The 14,327-nt window shown below is 49.4% G+C and overlaps 1 protein-coding gene across 7 annotated transcripts in view; it reads left to right on the top strand.

Moving 5' to 3' along the window:
* The first annotated feature begins 2,126 nt into the window (after window positions 1-2,126).
* TLR5 (toll like receptor 5) overlaps window positions 2,127-14,327 on the top strand; it is a 41,935-nt gene continuing 29,734 nt past the window's right edge. For 5 of the 7 annotated variants that reach the window (XR_003514881.1, XR_003514880.1, XR_003514883.1 and 2 more), the window contains exon 1: window positions 3,944-4,049. The gene's annotated coding sequence lies outside the window, so the exon portion shown is untranslated. Of the gene's footprint in view, window positions 3,897-3,943; window positions 4,050-6,997; window positions 8,557-14,327 lie in introns of those variants that run through there. The other 2 variants (XM_027564520.1, XM_027564521.1) reach the window with 2 other exon arrangements.

Below are 14,327 nucleotides of genomic sequence, written 5' to 3'. Positions count from 1 at the left end.
AACTCTTTAGCAGAGCCTACGTGATGGCCTCCTATGATCTGGCCCCCACCCCCTCGCTCCAGTTACACAATCCAGTGTCAGTTCCCCAAAGAAGCCACCTTCCTTCTCCCCTCTGTTCTTCTGCAGGCTGTTCCCCTAGCCTGGAATGACCTCCCTCTGCTCTATCTGGCTGACGAAATTGTCATTATCTTTAGTTGCAGCAATGACATCAGGTCTTGGATGCAGGCATTTTAGACAGAGTTAGGTACATATGTTACTGTAGCATTTATCAAACTATACTATAACCATTTGTTTACACATCCACCCTACCCACTGGGCTGTGACTTCCTTGATGCTGAAAGCCAGATCTTATTCAGATTTGTATTCCTGGCCAGAAGCACAGGGTCTATAGCAGAAGCTTAATATATGGTTGCTGAATGGATGGTTAGTTTAAGAAGTACCTAATAAACCCTGGAATTTGTATTTCCCTGAATCTTGTTTTGGTTGTTACCTTTTTAATAGAAATAGTCACTAATGCTTAGGTTTACAAGTTTATTGAGTTCTAATTTTGTCCTTTAAAATGAACAATGCCAATATCATTCATTCATCCGTTAACCACCAATAAATGTTTATCTGGAGACATTTGTCAAATACTGGATTTGAAGAGTACATATCAGACAAGCCTCTTCTCCTTATAAGGTTCACAAATTATTAAGTCTATTAAGTATTAAAGGGATAGCATGGAAAACTATATTCACTATCTTGTGACAAATCATAATAGAAAAGAATATATATAAAAAGGATGTATGTGTGTGTGTGTGTGTGTGTGTGTATGTGTCTTTGTGTGTGCTGTGCTGTGCTTAGTAAGCACAGTTGTCCCCAGCTTTTTGCAACTCCATGGACTGTAGCCCACCAGGCTCCTCTGTCCATGAGGATTCTCTAGGCAAGAATACTGGAGTAGGTTGTCATGCCCTCCTCCAGAGGATCTTCCCGACCCAGGGATTCAACCCAGGTCTCCCACATTGCAGGCAGATTCTTTACCCTCTGAACCACCGGGGAAGCCCAAGAATACTGGGTGGGTAGCCTACCCCTTCTCCAGGGGATCTTCCCAGACCCAGGAATTGAACTGGGGTCTCTTGCATTGTAGGTGGATTCTTTACCACCTGAGCTACCAGGGAAGCCCATATATTTGTGTATATGTATATGTATACACACACACACACACACATATATATATGAAACTGGATCACTTTGCTGTACAGCAGTAATTAACACAACATTGTAAATCAGTAAAACGTCAATAAATTTTTTTAAAGTATTAAGGGGAGAATGTACCAGTAAACACATAAACACAATGGGTATATAAAATTACAAATTGAGGGGAGAGTTGTGAAGAAAAAGAACAGGATACGAGGAGAAAGAATTACAGGAGGAGCATCCTTTAGATAGGGGGATGGGAACTTCTCCTTGAAGAGGTGCCATTTGAGGGGAGACTGAAGGATGGACAGGAGTGAGTTGTGCAAAGTCGTGGGGAAGGGGCCTCACAGGCAGAAAGAGCAGTGTGTGTAAGGAGCCTAAGTAAGTGAAAGGCAGTTGGTGAGGCTGGAGTCTGGGAGGTGAGGGCTAGGGAAGTGAGCCTGCAAAAGCTGCCAGGGCCTTGGTCTGCAAACTGGATACTAATCTCAGTGAATAGGGAACTAACTGAAAGTTAATCGGGGGAGTGACAAGTACCTCTAAGAGGGCTGTGCCTGTGAGCACCCTGTGTACCACTCTGGATTTTAATAGACAAAAAAGCAAGTAAGAGCCCTCAGATCAGATCAGATCAGTCACTCAGTCGTGTCTGACTCTTTGTGACCCCATGAATCGCAGTACGCCAGGCCTCCCTGTCCATCACCAACTCTCGGAGTTCACTCAGACTCACGTCCATCGAGTCAGTGATGCCATCCAGCCATCTCATCCTCAGTCGTCCCCTTCTCCTCCTGCCCCCAATCCCTCCCAGCATCAGAGTCTTTTCCAATGAGTCAATTCTTCACATGAGGTGGCCAAAGTACTGAAGTTTCAGCTTTAGCATCATTCCTTCCAAAGAAATCCCAGGGCTGATCTCCTTCAGAATGGCCTGGTTGGATCTCCTTGCAGTCTAAGGGACTCTCAAGAGTCTTCTCCAACACCACAGTTCAAAAGCATCAATTCTTCGGCACTCAGCCCTCTTCACAGTCCTGATTAAATCAGCAAAGACTTTGATCACCTCCCCTTCCCCTGCCAGACTGGGGAGAGATGGCCTTCAAAGGACACATGTGAGAAGATCCTAAGCTGTCCTGTCCATTCAGGTGAAAGTTGTCATCTCCCTCAAATGACCCCATCTGTCGAAAGACACTGTCAGGTAGACAGGACCTAAGGGTCCTTTCAGGCTTGACATGAGTCCCCTGAAGCCAGGTGGATGGAAACAGTATCCAAGCCGGGTGCCAGCCTGGGGAGAGGGCTTCATTGTCCCTGGGGAGATCTCACAGCCTGGAACTTTCTCCCTCCTCCCCTACCTATCCCCAGCACCCTTGCTCCTGAGATTTGCAAGGCCCCCAGCTGGCCTTGCAGTTCCACCAGGACAAAGCAGGGTAAATGTGCTGTGAACCAAGCTCTTGAATGTGCTCTCGGTTCCACCAACCAAAAAAAAAAAAAAAAAGACTGACCCCCACCACCAGCAAGGCTCTGTTTCCGATCAGGTTTGGCCGCTGGGGCTCCCAGCTCTCAGCCCTCACTGGAAGCTCTTGCAGACCGCACCTCCCACCCATTCCTGGCAGCCCGAGTGTGAGCGCGCCTCTCTCTCCGCAGCCCCGCCACTGGGGGTTAGGGTTGAGCAGGAAGGCGGCTCCATCGCTCTGCACAGCGGCCCTTCAGACCTACTTGAGACAACCTGTCACTCACACTTCAGGCTGCCAGTCAAGGACGAGAGCCGAGAAGACTCTACAAAGAGATCCTTGCGCTGTAATTAAGTGCCAGGGTTTTACACGGATCTTTCACACCTTGCCCATCCAATCACCCAGTTCCCTGGTGAGTGGGAGTCAGCTGTTCTAATTACACCCGAGCTCCCCTCATTAGTGGGGGTTTGAGACTCAACAACCCGCGCAGTTTGTGCATCCACCCTCACGCTCCCCCAACCCCAGTCCTGCTCAAGACAGGGCCACGTCTGCCCCCCAACTGGGTTTCCTCCCAGAGAGCCACTCCACCACTTTCTGATCAGCACCTTTCCTTAACCGTTTGGTTGCACAGGCCTCTAGGGAGCCGGTTCTTATTTCTGACAGGTCCCTTTTCCTTCAAACTCTAGCCCCAGAGGAGGTGGGGGTAAAGAAGAGAGAAGGATCACTGCTCTCATAGGACAGAAAGGGTCTGTTTTCTCCTGGGTTCTTCAGACAACCCCGGGTTTCCTTCCTCAAATCACGCCAGCTCCCAGCTGGCACTCGCTGGCTGAAATGTATCAAAATGTTCCGCTTTTAGCCCGAGGTTTGGCTCCATAGAAGGAGCACTGCAGCCGGAGTCAGAGGGCACGGTCTTGCCAGCTTCTGACTGTGTCTTCGAACCACTTCTCCAGTTCCTCGGGCCTGAGCTCCTCCCCTGTGCGATGGGAAGAGAAAGGGAAGCGAAAGCTGCCCTGGAGGATCTCGAGGGACATTCTGGGAGTCTACAGAGGTGGCAGCTCTGCGGGTCTCCCAGCCCTGGAAGCCCGCCCCCCCTTATAGGCGGCCCCTCTCCCTGGATCCAGAGCGCCCCATGCACCCAGCATCCGCGTCCCTCTCTCCCGACCCCCCAAGTCCTTGGGTCCGTTATATTCTTCCTCGTCAAACGGACACTTTCGCCTGTCCCCGCAGCAGCAGAGGAGCCTCAAGATTCGAGCAGGACGGCCGCTAGCCAGAAAGAACAAAGAGGTTACCTGGGCTGAGGGGGCGGGGCCGGCCTGGTGGGCGGGGCCTGCCCGGGGGCGGGGCCGGCGAGGTCTTCCGGCCCCCGCGTGGGGCTCAGCTTCTGCGACTGCGAGGAGCGAGCCGAGGTGTGCGAGGCGCGGGCAGACTTCCCCGGAGGTGAGAGCTCTGCAGCAGACGAGGGCAGGTTAGGGCTGCTGGCCCCCGGCAGGGACGGGGCGGGGACCCGGAGCCCCCAGGGGGGCGGGGAGCCAGCCACCTGTGACCACCGGGCGCCTCTTCTACTGGCCGAGGTGTCCTGGGTTGTTGACAGCTCCCCTCCTGCGTCCCGGGCGCCCATTCCCTGGACCCATTCCCTGGACCTCGCTCTTGGCTTCTCGAGGGGCATCCCTGGGGGAAGGGAGAAAGGGGGAGCACGTGGATACCTTGCCAGCGGGACTCTGGAAACTTTGGCTGTGAGGAAGTCACTTGCACCTCCACCTTTGAACAGTGCTATCAGACTTTATCCTTTTCACTTTCGTCCCCACCCTGAGAAGGGCAGGTGGCTTCACTATCTTCCTTAGAAAAGGGAAATAGCCACCTTCAGCAGGACCACTGGAAATCCCAGAAAGTTACTGAGCTGCTCAACAAAAGGCCTTGAACCCCCACATCTCCACCCCCATAACACCAGGTAGAGCAGCCTGGCAAAGACTCTGAGGTAAATAGTTTAAAATGAAAAATCTGCTTGTGAAGATAAGAGCATAGTGGCAACACTCCTGTGAAACCACAGATGGCATGATATTTTTTTAAGGGGTGAGGACGGGGATAGTGGATTGTCATGGGGTGAGGGGTGTTGTCCCAGCAAGTCCGTTGAGGCCGTGTTTTGAACACCTGTCCAGCACCTGGACCCAGAAGCAAGCAGGTAATCCCAGTGTCCTTCAGATAGGTGCTCTTGCTGGGCAATGACCCAGGGCATATGGTGTTGTCAGGTGCGTCTGGGATGCTGCCCTCTTGCTCAGTGCCTGGAAGAGGCTGATAGTGATCACACACTGATGTTGGAGAGCTGCCAGGCCCTGGCCAAGTGTGTGTCGTTCGATCACTTCTGCCTGCATTTACTCAGCCGGGCTGAGTATTAACCAATCTGTCCAAGGACTCCTAGACTCTCAGACTCACTTCATCCTTGTGCTTGTGGACAGAAGGCAGTGGCCAGCAGCGTCCCGTTGTGCCCAGCATCCGCGTCCCTCCCTCCCGACCTGGGGATGGCACAGCCCATCAGAAAGGAAACCTTGGAAGAGGAACCTGGGAGAAGGTCTGTGGGGCTCGATGCTGATCCCCAACTTGTGAGATTGTGGGGACATTCCAGAGGGTTCCCAGAGGAGGGAACCAGGCCAACGCTAGTTACTGAGTGTATTTTAACAATCCCTCTGACCACACCCCTGCATATCACCCTTCTGGTGCTCCTGTTTTAAATGACTGTGCAGAATCATCCATTCCCTCGGGTATTAGAGCTCTGAGTAGATCGAAAATCTTTTAGAGTCTGTGGTCTGAATGCAGAGCCATCCCTGCCAGCTTTGGGGGTTTGTTTCTAAGGAGGCAAGGCTTCCGTGAAGTTGTATCCCAGAGCTTTCTTTGTTTATTTCCCTGTCTCCAGAAGTTTGGGTTGCTGAGTGCTGAAATCAAAATAGTCCTGTTTGTCTATTCCTGCTGACAGACTCGGAGAGCAAGAAAACACTGAAATGTGAAATGACTGAATCCACTATGTTTGTTTCCCTTTCTGTTTTGTGGGAAAGAATGCAGAAAGCAGATGGAAATCTTCAGCCAGGTCACAAGCTTTGGGAATTCCCAGTTCTGTTTTGGCAGTGCCTTCCCCGACATGGGGGCTATGACTTATAGTGTGCTCAGCACTATGGGACCAACTCAGGTTGGTTGAGGGAATGTTCCTGCCCTTTAGAGGCTTCGAGGTTCAAGGGAGGAGAGAATCCAGCACCTGTGTAACAGAGAGCAATCAAATGAAATTGTGTGGCATGGTCTGCTGGTTCAAAGAAGATAGCCCGTGTGGTCTGGAAAAGGCAGAGAGGTTCCAGGAGCTGCTTAGTCTTCAGCTGCATTTAGAAACAATGGTCAGGCACCAGGCAAGGCAAAGAGGGAAAAGCCCCTGAAGCTCAGAATAAGCAAAGGCACTCTCTCTCCCCTTCCCCATGCAGCCCACATTCTCTGCCTTCCTTCCCAGCTCCACCTCCTGCCACTGTCAAGCGCCCTCTGCCACACTGACCTCATGCCATTCTGACCAGGCCTCTTCTGTATGTCTCTCTTTCCTTGCACTTGCTGTCCTGTGCCCAGGATTCTGTCTTTTGGGGAATCCTCTGTGTTTTGTTTGGAGGTGGGGAGCATATTTTGGCTCTTTTCTTTGGCCACAGCATGGCACGTGGGATCTTATTTCCCCAACCAGGGATCAAACTCTCATCCTTTGCATTGGATGCTCAGAGTCTTAACCACTGAACCACCAGGCTAGTCCCTCTTCTCCATTTGTATATTCTTTTCATGCATACAAACACACACACATACACACACACAAACATTTCCCATCAGGGAAGTCCCCAGAATCCTCTGGTTTTTAGGAAGCATAAATAGCATCTCAAATAGCACCTTTCCCAAGGAAGACTTTCCTGGCTGGCCGCTCCCCTGGTCTTCAGGCAGAGTTGGAGGGCTCCTCCTTCCCCTCCACTGTCCCATGACCGAACACCTACTGAAGCCTATACACTTTGTGTTGCCCATTTGGCTTGAGGGGTTTTGCCCCACCAGCTGAGACTGGGCTGTGTCTTACTCATCTAGCAGTCTGCTTAGATAGCAGACAGCAGACATAGCAGACAGCACTCAGTAAATGATTCCTGATTGAAATTCAGCCGTAGGTGGGCACCAGGAAGCACCTCACTTACTTGTGGGTTAAGTGCTATTATTGGGAATTTAAAGACTGGATAAGCTTGGTGGAGGAATTTGGGTTTAATTCAGTGGCAGTACTTAAAGCCCTTAGCAGCCCTGGGAAGATCCTCTGGAGAAGGGAATGACAACTCACTCCAGTGTTCTTGCCTGGAGAATCCCCATGGACAGAGGAGCCTGGTGGGCTACCGTACATGCAATCACAAGAGTCGGACACAACTTAGTGACTAAACCACCACCACCACTGCCTCTGAACGGACTGCAACGTCCTTCTTGGTCTGGCCCCAGGGTGTCCTCTCCAGCCTCCCCTCCCACCAGTTCACACCCTGAACTTACACTTCAATCTTATGAACCAGTTGGATCACAGCAGACTCAGGCCCGGGCTCCCTGTCTCCCTTGACTCTGCTGTTTGACAGCCTCTGCCAGGAAGGCCTACTGCTGTTGAGAGCTTACCCTTCCCCATCCATAGCACTCAGCGTCTGGATCCCGAGTGTAGAGGTCCCTCAAGCTGGGTTTGCATGTCCTCCTCTGGGCCTCACTGCCTGCCAGCACATCCTCTCACAGCATCATGCCCTCTTGTGGGTGCCTCCTGCTCCTGACCCTTAGCTCCCAGGTCACTTGGGCTGGGTTTATCCTTGATGAAGCCCTCTCAGCTAACAACTTTCTTGGGAGAGAGTGCCCAATAAACAGGCATTGGATAGAAAGCTGAACCATCCATCCAATGCCTGTTTATGCCATTTCCATTGGTTGGAATTGTAAAAGCAAGGACAACACGAGAGATGTTTGAAAGGAAAAAAGTAAGACTTGGTGATGAGCAATATGAAGAAGGAAAACAGAAGGTTGGCATATAATCCTGCGAGGCAGGGGGAATTGGACTCAGGGAAGGTCCACTCCATGACTCTGAGTGCCATGCAAAAATGTTTCTATTTTCTGGAGGATTTTCAAAATCCAAAATATTGTTAAGTCACCTTGGGGTATTCTTGCATCTAAAGTTATTGCAGGATACGTAAGTGGAGATGTCCTTTAATCAGCAGAAAAGTGCACTTTGAGTGCGGATGTGGTCAGGGTTGGAGGGAGGTGACGGGATCTCAGAGAGGATGGTTCAGCTTGTGAAAGCCAATGCAACCACTGCAGGAATAAGCTAAGCTGAGGTCTTGGGGAGAACCTATATTCTGGGGTGGTGGTGGGAGAGAGGAACTGGTGGAAAACAGAAAGAGAGAAGAAAATCAAAGAAGCCAAGGGAGGAGATAGTTCAAGAAGAGATGCGTGGCCAAAGCTGTCTGTGCCAAAAAGAACAGCGATTCAAACAAAAACAGATGAGAAGGAGGCGAGCTTTGAGTGGCACTCCCATAGGAAAGCCAGATCTCATGGGGTCAAAAGAGGCTGATTAATGGGCAGTGGAAACATTGGGCGGAGTATTCAGACCTCACATCTGTGGAATTTGGCCACGGCAAAAGGATAGATTTTTTCTCAGCAGGAAGTGGGGAGTGGTCATGTCAAGAGAGGATAGTTTTGTTTGTTTTGTAAGAGTTCTAACCACAGTTCCATGCAGGAGGGAAGAGCCCATGTATGCTAAGGAATATGGATGAATTGCCCTGCTCACATTGGTTGTGTTTCATTTAACCTTGCTCCCCAACAGTTGCCCCAGGGAACTCTCATTTGGGGTAAGCTCCCAAGCCATGGTACTGCCGAATCCAAGGAGATGATGTTGCAACCTGGAAGCAGTTGGTCCTCACCTCCCTGACTCGTGGTAAACTCATCTCCAGTGCCCCAAACTTGACTTTGCTTCATAATGGTGCAGGCCAAATGTTTTCTCCTTGACTGTGCACAAATTCATGATACCAGTTATAATAGCAGACACACAAACAGCATTTACTCTGAGCCAGACACAGTCCATGGGGTTGCACAGAGTCGGACACGACTGAAGCGACTTAGCAGCAGCAGCAGCAGACACTGTTCTGTGTCCCTGTAAAATGGGTCTTGTTATTATTCTTATTTTTCTGATGACAAAAATGAGGCCCAGGGAGCTCACCCAATGACACAGTGGTGAGTGGGAGCAGGGTTCCAACTGGGTGTGTCTGGCTTCAGGGTCTGTGTACTTAAAGTGAAAAGAAAGTGAAGTCGCTCAGTCGTGTCCAACTCTTTGCGACCACATGGACTGTAGCCCACCAGGCTCCTCCATCCATGGGATTCTCCAGGCAAGAGCACTCAAACCACTATATTAATTCAGGGTGAGCAGCTCATGCTTTACTGTAGATGGATGTTTGTGATTCCAGCTTTATTGCAGAATTCTTAATCGTGGTGCTGCTGACAGCATGACTTATCCAAGGTCACCAAACCCGTTTATCTATCTATCTATTCATCGTGGGTTAGACTAGCTTTACTAGTCATAAATAATTTAATCATCAATAAATATCTACCATGTGCAGTACACTGCCAGGATCCCAGAAATATGACCTATATGTGTCATCTCATTGAATCCTCATAACCACTCTATTCTGTAGACAGGGCAACTGAGCCAGCATTTGAAGGTGGCCATAATGAAGGCCGTAATGAATCCGCCTGCAATATGGGAGACCTGGGTTCGATCCCTGGGTTGGGAAGATCCCCTAGAGAAGGGAAAGGCTAGCGACTCCAGTATTTTGGCCTGGAGAATTCCATGGACTATATAGTCCATGGGGTTGCAAAGAGTCGGACATGACTGAGTGACTTTCACTTTCAAGTGCTTTACAATATCATGTTGGTTTCTGCCATACATCAACAGGAACCTGGATGTGGACCATTTTGGGCTTCCCTAGTGGCTCAGATGGTAAAGCATCTGCCTGCAGTGGAGGAGACCTAGGTTTGATCCTTGGGTCAGGATTTCCTTCTCCAGCATCCCTGCCTGGAAAACCTGATGGTCGGAGGAGCCTGATAGGTTACAGTCCATGGGGTCACAAAGAGTCGAACATGACTAAGCGACTTCACTTTCACTTTTCATAATGAAGGCAAGATGGAAAACCACTTTCAGCCCTAAGTTTCTGTGTTCTGAGGTTCATGATCAGAGACTTAACTGGTTCTAGAGTATTCCAAGGCTAACTTTATTTTCTTTCTCAACACACACAAGGTTTGCGAGTATGAATCAGTAACATGCTCAGTTGTGCAAGAAATACTGCCCTGCCTTTTATTTTGTAGAGATCAACTTAATATTAGTTTGCAGCCTTTGTCTCACCAGGCTGGCAAGAATAGAAAACACCACAGGGTGGTGTCACGATTTCTGGATCTTATGCAGTGCTGAGAGCTCGGGGTGGGGTTGCGGGGGATCCTGCTCACCAGTCTGATCCACTCAGGTTACCACTGAGAAGGCTGCTGACCCCGCCTCTCTGGTGGTCTCTGCTACTTTTGGACTGACCAGCCAGACTCTAGGGGCTTGCCAAAGTCCTGTCCTCCCAGGACCCCCCAGACCTCTCTTCCAGACCTCCCTGCTTTGCCCCTCCAACTTCACTCCTCTCAAGACCTCCTGGAAAAGCCTCTGTGTCCTGGACCTAAGTCCTTGTTTTGGAAATGAAAGCCAGAAGATTCTGCAAGTTACTCCTGAGTTATATAACTAGCCTGGGGCAGTGATGTCAGGAGATTGTAGAGGATGGAAGTGGGCAGAGGAAGGTGGAAATACATGGAGGGGGGGAAAGTTTTCTACTCTTAAAAGATGATCTAGCCACAGGAGCTGTCCCCTCTGAGAGTAAATTTCTAGGTAGGAAAAAGTTGCTATTTGAGGCCAGGATATACGTGTTTGCCTGCTAAGTCACTTCAGTCGTGTCCAATTCTTTGAGACCCCATAGAGTGTAGCCCGCCAGGCTCCTCTGTCCATGGGGTTCTCCAGGCAAGAATACTGGAGTGGGTTGCCATGCCTTCTCCAGGAGATCTTCCCCACCCAGGAATCAAACCCACAGCTCATACGTCTTATCTTTTGCTTTGGTAGGTGGAGTCTTTGCCACTAGCACCACCTGGGATGCCCCCAGATATATGTAAATCCGTTTTATTTATCCATTTTTGGGGTACACCCCTTGTGGCTCAGCTGGTAAAGATTCCATCTGCAATGTGGGAGACCTGGGTTAGATCCCTGGGTTGGGAAGATCCCCTGGAGGTAGGAAAGGCCACCCACTCCTGTATTCTGGCCTGGAGAATTCCATGGACTGTATAGTCTATGGGGTTGCAAAGAGTTGGACACGACTGAGTGACTTTCACAAGACCATTATTTTCCATAGATATTTTTAAGATTGTCTATAATAGATTCAAAAATTTGCCAAAAAGTAGGGGAGGTGATTGTGTCCTGGTCTGTGATGGCTGTCATGACACTCAGCAAATCTCATTAGATAATTTGAAGGTTTCCAGGCTATGAAAATGATTCTAGTTCAAACTGCCCATCAAACACATACAAAAACAGAACAAGGAAAGTTAAATTTGTCAAGGATACCCAGGTGATGGCCAAAACAGAGCTAGAAACCAGCTTTCCTCTCTCCCAGTCCAGAGCTCTTGCCCAGTGATCCCAGCCCAGTGATCTCATGCATCTTTTAAAGAATCACCCACAGGGCAGAAGAGCCCAGTTTCTTGCTGACTCCACCCTCATTCAGCGGGGAATATAGCCCACCTTGGGTAGCTGGTCCAGGCTGCTTCCACACTCCACAGACTTCCCTGAGGTCCCTGGATGCCGGGCACATGGGAAGAATGTGTCCTTATAACAGGGGTGTGTTTCCCAGCCCTGCCTGTCCTGCTCCCGTCTTGGAGCACCACCAATGAAATCCTCCTTCCTCCTCTGCACCCAACAGGCCCAGAGATGGGGGACCCCTCTGCCTGGCCCAACTCCCTCCCTCTCCCTTCCCTTATCTCTGCCCAGGCTTGATTCAGCTGCAGAGCAGGCTTGATTCCACCAGCCCGGGAAGGTTTCTCATGATGCTTTTGTTTAACCCAGCACAGCCTGCAGATCCCTCCCCGGACAGTTCTGAAGTGTTTTGTCCTCTCTCCTCACATTTGCATCCTCTGTGTCTAAGGGATCATAGTTTAATAAGGTTTCTCTTCACCATGCCTCTCCCCAACTTCCAATTTACATCACAATCCAAGTGATTTTTGCTGCACTTAGCGGATTGTCTGTGTCATTACTTTCAGGGGATGCAGTATCAGATTTCCCAGCTTGCCCTCTTCTCAGGCTCCTGACCTTGCAGCTGCCTATCTTTCTTGGCAGTTTATTTTGCCCATGAACACTCAGCGTTTAGCTGAGTTGCATTCAGGGAGACTGTCAGTCTTATATGTTAATTTTCTAATTGAGAATGTTGTGCTGCCTGAGGAAGACAGGCAACTAAGTCAGTAACTGTTAAGTGTCAGACTCTTTGCAACCCCATGGACTGTAGCCTGCCAGGCTCCTCTGTGGACTTCTCCAGGCAACAATGAGTAGGTTGCCATTCCCTTCTACAGGGGATCTTCCTGACCCAAGGATTGAACCCGAGTCTCCTGTATTGAAGGCAGACTCTTTACCGTCTGAGCCACCAGGGAAGTCAATGCCTTGGTGAGCTGTCTTTTCCCAAGGATTTTTAGATGTGTCATGCTAGTTGTTAGGTTTTAATAACTGCTCAGATGGAATTATTTCTTGCAGTCAGGTGCTTTAAAACTGGGTGACAAAGAGTTTATAATGAGCAGACAGAAGAGAAGCCGTTTCGTACCTGAACCATTTTGGTTTTCATCCTGTCTCAGTGCCTCTGGATGGTTTGTGGGGACCACCACCTGGAGATAGTAAAGACTATAAGGAAAGCTTTTACATTAATTTCCCATGAGTGCAGAAAAGAGAAACACCAAATCACGCCAGTGTACTGAGAAATTCTGTTTCCTTCTCTCCCTGTTTCCCTTGAGTGGTTTCCAAAAGGAATACATTTTTGGTGAGGTGCAGTTGGATAAATGATGTCTGTCTACTAAAGAAGCAAGAAATATTAGAGGATTATGCTTCAATAACTGGTTCTCCATGCAGGCACTAGAGTCTCCTCAGAAGCCGCTGAATATGCTTCCCTGGGGAAGGAGAAACTGTTATTGTTGCCATTGTATAGATGATTAAGTTGGTGCTCAGAGAGGTTAAGCACTTCCTCGAGGTCACACATCCATTAAATTGTGGAGCTAGGATTTGAATCCAGCTACACACTTAGTTGTCATTTTGACCTTTCCCCGCAAATCAAAATTGTGTACACTGCCCAACAGATTCAGAACCTCAAAGGATGTGGGGGTGGGGGTGAGGGTGGATAATTCCAAGGTGCGTGCTAGGAAAGAAAATACATCACACTCCTGTTTTGAAATTCAGTCGCAGCCTCCTCTCCCTATGCTCCAGGAATGGCCAGCCTGCCAGGAGCGTTTGCATGCTCCCTAAGCTTAAGCAAGCAATAGGAACTTCTCCGCAGGGCTCAGTTCAGAGCCATTGTGGCCTCGCACATTCCTCAGCTCAGACTTTCCTGGCCCTCGGAGTGCTCCTACCTTGCTCTCCGCCCTTTGTGCGCCCCCTGCTGGTCTCCAGGAGAGGCGCCTGTGCTGGAGCCAGAGAAATGGTACCCAAGCTCTCCTGTTTCCTCGTTGTTGTTACTTAGTTGCTAAGTCGTTTCCTCAGCTCCAAGTAAAATGATGTGATCTGCCCAGCTCCCTTCCCTCTGAAACGTCAAATAACCCTCCTCGAGCAAACATCCGATGTTTCAGTCTTCAGGACTAAGAAGAATTGGGAGTGAATGTATGGTCCCCGCTTCTCCAAAGTGATCACGCAGAATCTTGTTCATACATCGTTCCCCGGGGGGTTTGAGGCGGCCTGAGTAGTGAGCCATGAGGGCCATAATGGAGCTCTCAAGTCCTTAGTGCTCATGGTCACTGAACTAGCATTATCAGAATTACCTGGAGGCTTGTCAGAAATGCAGAATCTCAGGTCCTCCCCCAGACCAGCGTGAGTCAGAATCTGCTCTTCAGCAAGATCTCTGGGTGATTCATATGCAAATCATCTTTGGAGGCTCTGTATGTCTTTTGCAGTGTCCACAATTTTTATTTTTTGAAGATCAAAATGACAAGTTTACAGCTGGATTCAAATCCTAGCTCTGCAATGCGATGGTTATGTGACCTTAAGCACATACTTAACCTCTGAGCCACAGTTTACTCATCTATAAAACAGTGAAAAGAACTATATGGCATCCTTAACTTTCAGGACCCATCCCATCCTAAATCTGAGACTCAATAATTGTCCAACGTCTCCTAGATCAGCCATAATTTACCTAGTTGTATTGCTTAGAAACGTCAAACTCTGATGGCAAACTGTGCCCTTTTCCTAGAAACCTGCAAGCTCTCTGCTCACTGTGGAGTAGATGATGGACTATTCCCATCCTTTGTGTGAGCCCCTGGCAAATGACCACAGAACTGTCTTGAAGGGGGCATCTGGGTCATTTCCTCTCCACCGCCATGACAATAAAGATGGAGTGGATTGTGAAAGCATGGAGTTCCCTCCACAGAGTGACAAGGGAGAGAGCCTCC

Source organism: Bos indicus x Bos taurus, chromosome 16 (assembly GCF_003369695.1).
Source record: "Bos indicus x Bos taurus breed Angus x Brahman F1 hybrid chromosome 16, Bos_hybrid_MaternalHap_v2.0, whole genome shotgun sequence".
NCBI classification, from domain to species: domain Eukaryota; kingdom Metazoa; phylum Chordata; class Mammalia; order Artiodactyla; family Bovidae; genus Bos; species Bos indicus x Bos taurus.
Note: the sequence above shows the minus strand (reverse complement) of the source record. Positions and strands in the feature narration are given on the sequence as shown.